The following is a 14,476-nucleotide window of genomic DNA, read 5'->3' as shown; positions in this document are numbered from 1 at the left end:
CAAGCCATTACTTTCTTTAATCCTAGTCATAGGTGCATATAGACTTCACTTGATACTAGTTCAGTTCCCCACATGTGTGGAGCCAATTTCTGGTGACCCCCGCCGTGATATTGCTGGAATATTGCTAAAAGCGGCGTAAAACTAAATTCACTCGCTCACTCACTTGATACTAAGATTAATCACGGGATGTTGTGTGTGTGCATATTTTTACCAGTTTTATTGTGTATAGAATCTGCATGATGTGTTCATTGTGTTCATGTTTTCTGGGGCCGGTGGGGTAGCCTAATGGTTATAGCGTTCGCTCATCACACCGAAGACCCGGGTTCGATTCCCCACATGGGTACAATGTGTGAAGCCCATTTCTGCTGTTCCAAGCCGTGATGTTGCAGGAACATTGCTAAAAGCGGCGTAAAACTATACTCACTCATGTTTTCTGTGTACAGGTACGTATTGTACATGTGTATTTTATCTGACATTTTACGCATTTAATCAAAGGAGATCGTCTATATTTTTACCAGTTGTTATAATTGAAAATAATAAGAGAAGTACACGCATAACCTCCCTATAAATATTTATATGTTAAGCTATATGTTTCGTGTCGTCATGTAAATAGATTGGAGAAGATGTTCACATGCGTTTTGTCTGTACTTGAAAGTGATATGTGATATGTAGCCTAGCCTCGGCCTGTAAGACGTTAACATGTGGTAATTGTTGTTACCACGCCTGGTGCTTAGACAAACAGACACTTGCGAACGCTCACGCACGCACTCAAAGACACACACACACATACATACATACATACATACATACATACATACATACATACATACATACATACATACATACATACATACATACATGCACTCTCTCACACACACGACACAGGCATAGACATGCACAAATAACATACATACAGACATACACACACACTATCTCATACACACGCACACACACACATACAGCAGGGTAATTTCACCACCAGCACCGCCACATTGAAAATATCATACTGGGTGTTGCACATCATGCATATCTATTTACACCAGACTGTGATAACGTACATATGCATATTGTAGTTTGTTAAACAAACATATTTGTTAACAATATAATTCACTTACTTTACATAACCACAGTATTAGCTGCGTAGAAAAACTGCAATATTTCATGTTTTTTGTATAAAAGACATAAGTATTATAATTAACACTTATGTTTATCAAATGTTATGTTGAAACCGTTATTAAACAAACAATCATAACGGATGATGAAGGAAAACCAAGTTCTATGGATAGTCCACTACTTTATCGCAATGAGTGCGACGTTTCGGTGTAGGTACAAACCCCGTTATCAAGCTTTACAACTTCTAAAATACCTCTCAAAGAACTTATAATGCATAATCTTAAGGCGTTTTTGTCTATATATTGCACACAATGAAATCACAAAATCAACAAAGATTTTGACAGTAAATATTTTCCATGACAAGAATAGAAGCGACAAAACCTTTCCATATCCATAAGAAATCTCTGCTAAAATCAGAGTCGATTGTACAATTGTGACATATCATGAGTATATATATTTGTTTCAGCAGTATTATAGCTGATATAAAATGATAAATGTGACAAAACGGCATTTTAGTGACAAATACATTTCATTACAAAAATAGCTTTTGTGATTTCAAGGTGTTTTAAGCTAATGTCTCATAGATGTATGTTATTTTACATTGAATATTAGCAATACCACATAGACTTGATACCAAACTTGCAATAAATACGTTTATGGCACTACCATGAAAAACATATCGAAGATATATGATTTTCAACCCTCTGTATTCTTCATGAGCAACGTTTCAAGCTATTGTATAGAATCTCTGACAGGATGTGTATACAAATACTGAAGTCAATACAGCTTGAGTCTCAAGAAACAACCCTTTGTGAACTGCACGTATATAAGTGTATATCAATAACGTAGCGTTTACACTTAACAGTACCAGAAGGCCATGTCTGGGCTTTTCATTCGTGGCGTTCAATATTCTCAGTAAATCCGACACAGAACTAAATTTATTTTTCATGACACGTACATTCTGTAAATATTACGTGGGTAAATGGAGTACCATTACTTGGAGAAAGTGGAACCCGTATGTATGTATGTAGCACCATAAAAGGGAAAAGGTCTAACCAGAAAGTGGTACAGGTTAAACAAACAAGCTTCTCAGCACCTTTGTACACGTTTTCCTAGCACCTTCAGAATGTGTATTTCGAGGACCTCCCCAGCCCCTCGTTCTAGTACCTTCTAAACATTTATTTCTAGCAGTGGTATTTCTAGCACCATCTAGACAAGAGTTTTCTGTACCTTCTGACCATGTACTTCTAGCACCCCCTAGACACGAGTTTCCTGTACCTTCTGAACATGTACTTCTAGCACCCCCTAGACACGAGTTTTCTGTACCTTCTGAACATGTATTTCTAGCACCCCCTAGACACGAGTTTCCTGTACCTTCTGACCATGTACTTCTAGCACCCCCTAGACACGAGTTTTCTGTACCTTCTGAACATGTACTTCTAGCACCATCTAGACACGAGTTTTCTGTACCTTCTGACCATGTACTTCTAGCACCATCTAGACAAGAGTTTTCTGTACCTTCTGACCATGTATTTCTAGCACCATCTAGACAAGAGTTTTCTGTACCTTCTGACCATGTATTTCTAGCACCATCTAGACAAGAGTTTTCTGTACCTTCTGACCATGTATTTCTAGCACCATCTAGACACGAGTTTTCTGTACCTTCTGACCATGTATTTCTAGCACCATCTAGACAAGAGTTTTCTGTACCTTCTGACCATGTATTTCTAGCACCATCTAGACAAGAGTTTTCTGTACCTTCTGACCATGTATTTCTAGCACCATCTAGACACGAGTTTTCTGTACCTTCTGACCATGTATTTCTAGCACCCTCTGGACACGAGTTTTCTGTACCTTCTGACCATGTATTTCTAGCACCTCTAGACAAGAGTTTTCTGTACCTTCTGACCATGTAGCACCTCTCTGACCATGACCATTTCTAGCACCATCTAGACACGAGTTTTTCTGTACCTTCTGACCATGTATTTTCACCATCTACACCGAGTTTTCTGTGTGTATTTCTAGCACTGATCTACACACGAGTGTACCTTCTGACCACGTATTTCTAGCACCCTCTGGACACGAGTTTTCTGTACCTTCTGACCATGTATTTCTAGCACCATCTAGACACGAGTTTTCTGTACCTTCTGACCATGTATTTCTAGCACCATCTAGACACGAGTTTTCTGTACCTTCTGACCATGTATTTCTAGCACCATCTACACACGAGTTTTCTGTACCTTCTGACCATGTATTTCTAGCACCATCTAGACAAGAGTTTTCTGTACCTTCTGACCATGTATTTCTAGCACCATCTAGACACGAGGTCTCTGTACCTTCTGAATACAGTACGTGTTTCTTCGACCTCTTTAACATGTGTTTCTTGGACCTCCTCATCACGTATTTTCAATACATTATCAATATGATTTCTTTTTACCTTTTCAACAGTATTTCTGACACTTATTTGATACAAAACATGTGACTCGTTTCGGGAACACAGTAAGACACATTAGTATCTATATATGTACAAATGTATATATGTAAACATCTTTAAGCACAAAAAGACGAGTTCACTTATTATACAATAAATGAATAAGACTATTACAACTCTCTACTGTCATAATTTCCACGGTTTGCAAGTATACCGTTTTAAATGTACATTACATGTATATAACATGAGTAAAATAAACACTATGGCATTTAATACAAGTAATGTTCTCAGTCCTTTGCAACATTTTGTGACCTAAAGTCTGCATACACTCTGGGAGTGAGGGGAAATCTGTGCCCCACATCATAAAGAAAGGCCCCATGCCGCCAGCAGATCACGCCCACGTAGACGAACTCGTGCAGAAGAAGTATAGGTGTCTTCGTGGTCCAGCGGATAGAGTGGTTGAACGAAGAGCGGCAGGGGGGTGATTCGATTCTAGCCAGCTTCGTACCAGAAGCAATTACAAATTTAAATGCAGGGGTAAAACAAGGACTGATCGGCTTGGACTCGGCATACTGTGTCTGGCTTGGGTATCTTAGGCTTGGTATCTCAGTTAGCTAGTACCACAAAACAAGCATTGGTGCGGAATATTACAAGGACACACACACGTGCGCTTACGTCCATTGCAGTCACACATACGCATACAAGAAGCACGTGTTTACTTCGCTACATGTGCAATCTCGTAGGGATTCCAGTTTAGTATTAACGAATCGTTACTTACAATATCAGTCACCTGTTTGTTGTTCAGATACAGGAACACCAAGAGGCCCTCGTCAAGGAGCTCGAATATTGTGGGTGCGGTGTTAAATTACAAATATACAAAACATAATCATGAAAACATATATACAAAAAAGTGTTCTCTCGACGTCTATTGTCAACTAAGAACTTAAATGAGAATTGAACTTAACAACTGGAACCTGTTTTCCTTGCACGTGTCCATATTGTATGTTTGTGTCAACTTACAAACATACATGGAATCAGTAAGGTTGGTATAACGCCGGGTTGGACGGCGTGCCGGTTTAATGTGGGAAGTGAAGTGAGGCAGAGCACTTTGGTAGGAAGGGTAAAGTGGTGAAACCCACGGGGACGGGTATGGTGGTGAAACCCACTGGGACGGGTATGGTGGTGAAACTCACTGGGACGGATATGGTGGTGAGACCCACCGGGACGGGTATGGTGGTGAAACCCACCGGGACGGGTATAGTGGTGAAACCCACCGGGACGTGCATGGTGGTGAAACCCATCAGGACGGGTTTAGAGGTGATGACTTGCGCCTTGACAGGCAGCTGTTACTTTTGCTCTGACAATTATCTGCTATTTCACCTAGTTACACAGCTCTTTGAATCTGCAACACTTGTCCTGGTCATTTGTCTTGTGTTCAAGCATCTTTTTGGAATTTTTCAACTTTAAAACATGTACATATGAGTCAGTGTCAAGTACAATTGATAATATGTCTATCCTGTCTCATTAAAAAAGGATGGATGGAGGCCTTGAACAATGACAATATACCAATCAGTTGAGAAGCTTACTCTTGGTCACCTGTGATTGATCAACAAAGGATGATTGTCTACACAGAGGGACAACTACTTGCCTTCAACTATACATGTGCATATGGACATAGTCTACCAGTTGATGTCTTACATAAGGTGCGTCAGCTGGGAATAGGTGTACCAAAGCCTACATGTAGGCGCAAGCGACTGTGTTTGAGGGATCTGATTCTGCTTCAAATGTTAAAACTGTGGATCATTCAAATCTGATTGCCGTACACCCTATAAAGAAATCACCACACTTGAAACTATGTTTGTAGAATGCACAGTCAGCCAGGAATAATTCCCTGTACATTGCTGATTCACTTATTGAACACAGTATGGATATTCTGTTCATCACAGAGTCATGGCTGAAGAGTCAAGGTGATGAGCCCAAGATTCAGGAAATGACTCCTTCTGCTTACTCTTTTCAAAATGTTCCACGCAAACATTCTTCTGGAGGAGGTGTGGCTGTTATTCATAAAACACTCTTGAACTTGGTAGTATATATAGAACTTCCACATATTCATATTCTTCTTTTGAAATGATGGAAACATTATTAACAGTAAATAGTCAAGCGCTACGCTTGTTCTGCCTATATATGCCACCGTCATCGAAGGCAAACAAGTTTTCCTTTGGCCAGTTTTATGATGATTTTTTCAAAACTACTGGATGATATCACTTTGAAAAATGGAAACTTGCTATTGATGAGTGATTTTAACGTTCATTATGACAGTGCATGTAAATCCAGAAATGTGTCAAGCTGCTGGAGTCACATGGTCTTACCCAGTTTGTTTTTGAACCTACTCACAGGAACGGTCACACACTTGATTGGATAGTTGCTCGGCATCAAGAAGATGTGGTGCAAAACACCCTTGTTGAAGATAGACAATCATCTGATCACTTTGTTGTAGAACTCAATTTTCTCAAACCAGCTGAGAATCCTGTTGAAGTCCAGTGTAGGAACCTTAAGCTTGTTTCCCGTGAAGACTTTGCTAGGGATCTTCAGTCTTCAAAGTTACTCACAGAGCCACCAGAGGATGTGAATGAACTTGCTGATCTCTATAACACAACTCTTGGATTCTCATGCCCCTTGTGTCACAAGATACAGGCGACTCAGGCATGAACCACAATGGTACAATGATCAGATACTTCTCGCAGGCGAAGAGCGGAACGTAAGTGGAGAAAAAACAGGCTTGAAATTCATCGGCAGTTGTACAACATGGCTCGTAATGAATTAAACCTACTGATTCGTGATACAAAGTCACTATAATGCAATGATAATGTATTCTCCAATCAGCAGAATTTTTCCTTACTTGGAAAGACGTCAAACACTACTCTACCTAATGTAGAAGATGCTTTGACTCTTGCAAACGACTTTGGCAAGTTCTTTTCTTCTAAGATATAGAAGATTAGGCAAGAATTTTCTCCTGAGTCAATTGCTGTAACTGGTGCACTCTTTCAAGGTGAGAGTTTTGATTCCTTTGACCTGCTCACTGAGGAACAGGTTCGCTGCATCATCAGAAAATCAAAAGGCACAACGTGTGTACTTGATCCAGCCCCTACTAAATATGTCTTGGAATATTTTGACATCTTACCTCCTGTGTTCACTCAGATTGTCAACTTGTACTTGAAATGTGGCACTGTTCCTGGTTGTTTCAAGCATGCAATTGTGAAACCTTTGCTGAAAAAACCTGGTTTAGACTCCACCTGTTTCAATAACTATAGGCCGGTGTCTAATCTACCATTCCTCTCCAAGGTACTTGAAAGAGCTGTGAAGGTGCAACTTGGTCAGCACTTGAGTAAACATGACCTCTATCACAAATTCCAGTCTGCCTATAGGTCATTCCAGAGCATGGAGACAGCTCTGCTCCGTGTTGTTAATGATTTGCAGAAAACTATATGAACACAAGACAGAGGTTATGATTGTTGGCACAGGTAACATGTTAGTAAAATCACAACATGATCAGCTGAAAGTTGGAGGTATGGTCATTCGGCCTTCTCCATATGTCAGAAATCTTGGCGTCCTACTCCAATCTGACCTCTCCATGAAGAAACAGATCTCGGATGTATGCAGAAAATGTTACATCCATCTGCGTAACATTGGACAGATCAGACATCTCCTGACACAGGATGCTGCGGCTGCCCTGGTGAGAACACTGATTCTCTCACGACTTGACTATTTCAACAGCTTGTTGGTTGCAGCTTCACAAGAGTCCATCCAAAAGATTCAACGAATCCAGAACACAGCTGCCCGCATAGTTACTCTCCAACCTAAACATTGCTGCATCACCCCCACCCTGATGTCTCTTCACTGGTTGCCTATTGAAGCTCGCATTGACTATAAGATCCTTACACTTGCTTATCAGTCCATTCATGGTATTGCATCTGTGTATCTTCAAAAACTCCTCTCTCCTTACATGCCAACAAGAACTCTGCGTTCATCCTCATCTAATCTGCTCTGTGTACCAAAGTGGAACCTCAAATCATTTGGCTACAAGTCTTACCAGAACATGGCATCGGTCAGTAGGAATTCTCTCCCTGATGACCTTAAGCTGTCTCCAACCCTTGAAAACTTTAAGGGTCACCTCAAAACCTTTCTCTACAAAAAGTTCTATGGACTTCAATAATGCTTTATTGATTGTTAGCGCTATGAGCATACCTGGTGTGGAGTTTGGCGTTGTATAAATGGACACATTATTATTATAATTATTATTATTATTATTGTATAGTGGTGAAACCCACCGGGACGGGTATGGTGGTGAAACCCACGGGGCGGGTATGGTGGTGAAACCCACCGGGACGGATATGGTGGTGAAACCCACAGGGACGGGTATGGTGGTGAAACCCACCGGGGCGGATATGGTGGTGAAACCCAAGGGGACGGATATGGTGGTGAAACCCACCGGGACGGGCATAGTGGTGAAACCCAAGGGGACGGGTATAGTGGTGAAACCCACCGGGACGGGTATAGTGGTGAAACCCACCGGGAGGGGTATGGTACCCAAGGGAACGGCATGTTGATGAAACCCACGGGGACGGGTATGGTAGTGAAACCCTCCGGGACGGGTATGGTGGTGAAACCCACGTGGACGGGTATAGTGGTGAAACCCACCGGGACCGGTATAGTGGTGAAACCCACCGGTAGGGGTATGGTACCCAAGGGGACGGCATGTTGGTGAAACTCACGGGGACGGGTATGGTGGTGAAACCCACAGGGGCGGGCATGGTGGTGAAACCCACCGGGATGCATATATAGTGGTGAAACCCACGTGGACGGATATGCTGGTGATACCCATATGAGGACGGATGTGTATTGAAACCCATGGGAACGGGTATGGCGCTGAAACGCACGGGGACAGGCACGTAATGAAACCCACGGAAACAGGGTCGTGGTAAAACACATGAAGACGAGTATGGTGATGAAACCCACGGGGGCGGATATGGTGGTGAAGCCCATGAGGACGGGTGTGTAGTGGTGAACAGATCGTGAACAGAGGCGCCTGATCGAAGGACGATTGGGTCAACTGTGACGATCCCGTTGTATGTTTTCTCAGGGACTATTTTTAACATAAATAATTTAAAGGTACCTTTTCCCAGGCGTGTGATTGTCTTTTGAAAAGGTGCAGCTATTCCCAGGTGTCAGTACGATTCACGACTCACCGCTCTCTATTTCTGTTTTTTCAGAGTACTATCTATGGCGTTACCATAGTATTTTTGCATGTTGTTTGTTTACCTGTGTTGCTGGGTGAATAGCTTTGAGACAGGCATAACAGCGGTGAAAACTACATGAATGAACCACTAAAGGCAAATGGTGATGACAGTGTAGGGTTGTTCTCAACTTCTCACTCACACTGTCCATTAAAGACGAAATGTGTGTTGCCTTACGTCGCACAGCAGTAGTCCTGCTGGAAATGATAATGTGTCTACTCCTGGGGCCATACAACATGTCAGTGAACAAGTGCTATTGAAAACCCCTTGTATAATGAACACCTGAAGTCTATAAAAGTCTTGTGGTACCACTGTCGTAGAAATCATTATTTTTAACCGAAATTTCTAATTATTTTCAAAATGTCGAGTATTTCCTCGTTGTTTCGATTATTTTCGCGTTAGTTCAGTTATGTGTTCCAAATTCCTTTATTTTGCTTCGGTTAAAGGTTTCTCCTCTTGTAAACAACGTCGAAATTACGAGGATTTTTTCGTTACTTCGATCATTTTCCTTGTAACTTCAAGTTTGTTTCAGAAATCGAAACACAGCACATTTATCAAACTACCTTAGAGCACTTGCCCCCCGTATTATAAGTTGGGGTAGTTCTGACATTGTTGTCGTGGTTTTTGTTTTCGTAGTCGTAGTCGTAGTAGTAGTCTTTATCATAGTAGAAGTGGTAGTCGTCATTGTAGTAGTAGTCGTAGTCGTCGTCGAAGTCGCAGATGTTGTAGTAGTGATAGTACTACAGAAGTAGTCGCCATCGTCATAGTAGAAGTAGTAGTCGTCATCATAGCAGTTGTCGTTGTCGTTACAGTTGCAGTTGTAGTCGTAGTCGCGGCAGTTGACTTAAATTAACAACGGAGTCACTGTGTCACTGTACGTAACTTCTTTGAGTATTCCTCGTTAATTATCTCTGTTCACCAGATCGTTCAGGAAACGGTCTAATTAGTATGCTCGGGTAGTTATTGCTACATTAGGCGGAATTCATTTGTCTTCCGTAACAATATCTTTAACACGCACCGCCGTGTTTCAGTAAAAGTTTAATGTGGTTAAACCTCTTTAGAGTTGCACGCTCTGTCGACCTTGCTTTCATAAAAAGAAACATCAATACACAACTCAGGTGCACAACGTACGCCTGGCGAGTAGCTTGACATTGCTTTTTTCGAAAAATCCAATTTCAGCGTTTGTGTTCTAAATATTAGTCATGCCAAAGAGATCAATTCATGATAAGAAACACCGACACTCTTATATTTTTATTGTGGCTTTTATTTTATCACTAATTTTATGGGATACCCAAGTGATTAACCCGTAAAGATGCGGGTTAGAATTGGTCTTCAATCCATGCTTGTCGTAAGAGGCGACTAACGGGATCGGGTTGTCAGGTTCGCTGACTTGGTTGACACATGTCATTGTATCCCGTTTGTGTAGATCGATGCTCACGATGTTTACCACTGGATTGACTGGTCCTGACACGATTATTTACAAACCGCCGCCATATAGTTGGAATATTGCTGAGTGCGGCTTTAAACAAGAAACCAACCAGCCTAGGTCATTACAGTGATACAGTACTTGTTTAGTTTGGTAAGATCGTGATGCTACCCAACGTCAGTTCCTGTTTGTCTTGTGCAGTAGCTCTCTGTGAGAGCGTGTTACAGTAGAGGTAATGGAGATACAATCGAGGTGTAGTACTTAATGCAACCTTACTGAAGATAGTGTTTTGGCTACACCCATTAAATGTAAGTGGGCGAGAGATTGGGATGTGCAGAGAATGTATTGATGTATCCAAATGAACACCCCACTGTTGATTTTGGTGGGTTGATTGAAAATTGTACATATAAATGTGCGTGTGTGTGCGCGCGCATGCGTGCGTGTGTTTTGTTGGGTTTTTTTGTTTGTTTTTTCAGTTGTTTTTTGTTCTGATGTGCGGGTGTTGATGGACTGGCCCTATCTAACAAGCCCTAGTCCGAGCAACTACAACTACTACTACTGCTTCTGCTGCTGGTGATGCCGATACTACGACGACGGGTACGGCGACTACTGCTATTGCTATGACGACTACTGCTGTTACATCTACTACAACTATTTCGACTACGTCGACTTGGACTTCAGGGGTATTTGTTACCAGGTCATCTAATGCGCCACTACACACAGTCACTCACACACACACGCATGCATGCATGCATGCATGCATACATACATACATACATACATACATACATACATACATATACATACATACATACATACATACATACATACATACATACATACATACATACATACATACACGTGCATACATACATGCACATAACATTACTGTTTCTACATTTCTACTGTATCACTAGTGGTTAAAGCGTTGGCTCGTCACGCCGAAGACCCGGGTTCGAATCTATTGTCCAAGCTCCAGGATTCAGAACTCTGCGGCGCTGGGATGAATATATGCGAGTCAACAAGCGCAGTCATACATTACACCATTGCTGATACGCTTACATTGGCTGCCCACGAAACAGAGAATAGAATATAAAATCCTCACTCGCTTTAAAGTGCCTCCATGACAAAGCTCCAATCTATCTGAAAGATCTCCTCAGTGAATACTGTATAAGATCAAGTTCTAATTGTCAGTTGAATGTCCCTAAGGTCAGATTAAAGTCATATGGATATAGACAGTTCTCTTTACACAGCCTCTTTCTGGAACTCACTGCCTCCTTCACATCCGAATAAGCCGCGTCCGTGGAATCTTTCCAGTCCCAACTGAAAACTTTCCTTTTAAACAAGCTTATGAACTTTAATCCTTTCTTCAGATCACTTCTATCTTTTAGCGCCTAGAGAAATTGCCTTGCAGTTTGATTTGTGCGCTATACAAGAACACTTATTATTATTATTACAATGTGTGAAGCCCATTTCTGGTGTCCCCCGCCGTGATGTTGCTGGAATATTGCTAAAAGCGGCGTAAAACCAAACTCAGTCAGTCAGTCAGTCTACTGTATCTTTAGCCGAGTTATAAACAACACTGACATGCACGTACAGATAAACACAGAGAGGCTTCACAACACAACTGTTATCTGCTTTATGTGCGTTGTAGACAATACAAATACCGGCGTGATAAGATTATTGTTTACTTTTAATGTTTGATCAAAACCATCATAATGACATGTCTTAAGTTTATTTGAAACAGCGTTATGTAAGTAAATGGTGTTTATCCTCCATCCCCGTTTTTACAGCTAAATCAACTTGAATTCTGTTTAACACAAACGTAAATTGTAACGCTATTTGAAGTTAACACATGGTTTGTTAAAACATACATTTTTATTTACAACCTTAAACTCTAGAAACTTAAGTGTTGCCACGGCTTAGTCGTGTCTGTGCATTGCTAGTTCTTTGGAAACATGTTTTATATTCATCTTACAAAGGTAGTCGTTGGATTCAAGGCTCATTGTCGTGTTATTAAAACAAACGAATCCATGTTTTAATACGTATAATTCACAATATATGTGAAAGAACAATAGATAAATAGATCTCACAAATGCCCTGAGGTGTCCTGGGTGTTTTGGCATCTTTAAAAAACAGATGGGGACAACGTATTCACTTGAAAGTAAATTTGTTTATTTCAAACAAGATAATAAATAGAGATTCGATTGTTGTTCAGACCCTTTATCACCCGCGCCATGAAAAAATATTTCCTTCACACATGTATATTATTGTCTCTGGCTTTGTTCTCAATACAATCTAACAAAGCAATGTATAATCCTGGTAGAATCTCTGTCTAACATCAGTGTGCATGTGTAGGGGCATTGTTGTGTTCAGTAAACAGCTGATGGCGATTCCTGTCAAAGAGACGTGTTGACAGCGAGGGGATTTCATTCTTGTATATTTCAACAATATCGCCTGTCAATCTTGCTTTCGACCCACGCCATTTTCATTTGGCGCATCAGTGAGTATCGTGTGGGTTTATTTGGACCTGTCTGTCAATAGGATTTAGCCATGCGTGTAAAATATGTCGATTTGCGCTATTAAACTTAGTGTGTGTGTTCACGTGAGGGGTTCGGTTGAGTGCATAACATATATACCAGCGTGTCCGGTTGTGTGTAGGTATACACGTGTACACAATACATTCACTACATACATGGAATGGAATTTTCTGCGGGTTTTTTTAATCGTACGCGCCATTATACAGATCTGCATCATTGTAATAATGTACCCGTGAAGGTCCAGGTTAGAATATTGATCTTCAGTAACCCATGCTTGTCGTAAGAGGCGACTAACGGGATCGGGTGGTCAGGCTCGCTGACTTGGTTGACACATGTCATGGGTTCCCAATTGCGCAGATGGATGCTCATGCTGTTGATCACTGGATTGTCTGGTCAAGACTCGATTATTTACAGACCGCCGCCATACAGCTGGAATATTGGTGAGTGCGGCGTAAAACTAAACTCACTCACTCACTCATTGTAATGATGTTACTAAAATGTACAGGTACTTGTGAATTCACGACTGTATTCGGTCAGAAAATAAGGCTTCTTGACTTATGGGATGGGGTGAGAGGATTTTTAAAACGTTTTGTCAACGCATTAACACATGTCGGTTTAATGTTTAGACATTATAAATACATGTACATGAAGTCTGTGAATGGTGCGTCGACTATAGATTTACAACGTATATAAAGAGAGGGTTTGGTTTGGTTGTTGTTTAACGCCGCAGTCAGCAATATTCCAGCTATATGTCTGTAAATAATCGAGTCTGGACCAGACAATCCAGTTATCAACAGCATGAGCATCGATCTCCGCAATTAGGTCACCGGGTGAGCGAGCCTGACCACCCGATCCCGTTAGACGCCTCTCACGACAAGCATGGGTGGCTGAAGATCTTCACGGGTCTTGTACAGAGTGGGTGAGTTTGGTTTAACTCAGCTTTAAAACGGAAACAGCATTTCTTTGGAATGCTTAATGTGGGAGAAAAGTCCGAAGTAACGCAGGTAATGACGTTATAATGACCATTTTGAAAACCCACGTGTATTGGCATGGTGGCGACAGACCTAAAAGCGGACACAGCAAAGTGACCGGGACCACCCAGTCATCCACTCTAAAAGTGGTCAAAGTATAGTTAGGGGCCGAGTGGTCGTGAGGGACATTCAGCTTAGCTTCTTTCTAAAGGTTGAAAGTGCGAGAAGGTCGGAATGTCCCCATCGGTATTCCATACATAAGTATGTTTATGAATGTTAAATTGTGTGCACAGTCATTATGGCTAAGGCCCAGTTATCTCGACACTCCCAGAGGTCAGTACACTCATGACACAATGTGGACGAGTGTTTTATCACCGTCTCCCAGCCAGGGCACACTCTCTGACACCAGACCTTATGTTAGCATGGCCGAATATGACTAAAGATGATTGGGATCGTAAAATTTGAAATTGAGAAAAAATGTAATATTGATGTGAATAATATCAGACATGTTGAAATGTTGAAAGTAGGCCTCTAAGGTGAGTGTGTGAATATAATTTTAACCATTGGGGTACCCAGATAATAAGGATTCTCGTCAATCATTTATCCAACACCCTATCCGTCATGTCATGATAACCCAGGTACCAAGGATTTACGTGAATCACTTATCCAACACCCTAAACGTCATGTCGTGATAACCCAGG

General features: G+C 41.3%; 1 long non-coding RNA gene across 1 annotated transcript; it reads right to left on the bottom strand.

Annotated features, from left to right (window-relative positions):
• Positions 1-2,723: 2,723 nt before the first annotated feature.
• LOC124263521 lies at positions 2,724-3,811 on the bottom strand. Its single transcript, XR_006894864.1, has 2 exons — positions 3,186-3,811; positions 2,724-2,991 (listed from the first exon to the last, which is right to left on the bottom strand). It is a non-coding gene; the product is annotated as an uncharacterized LOC124263521 (long non-coding RNA).
• Between the last annotated feature and the right edge of the window lie 10,665 nt (positions 3,812-14,476).

Source organism: Haliotis rubra, unplaced genomic scaffold, assembly GCF_003918875.1.
Source record: "Haliotis rubra isolate DU_JTF1 unplaced genomic scaffold, ASM391887v1 Scf888, whole genome shotgun sequence".
In the NCBI taxonomy this organism is placed as follows: domain Eukaryota; kingdom Metazoa; phylum Mollusca; class Gastropoda; order Lepetellida; family Haliotidae; genus Haliotis; species Haliotis rubra.
Note: the sequence above shows the minus strand (reverse complement) of the source record. Positions and strands in the feature narration are given on the sequence as shown.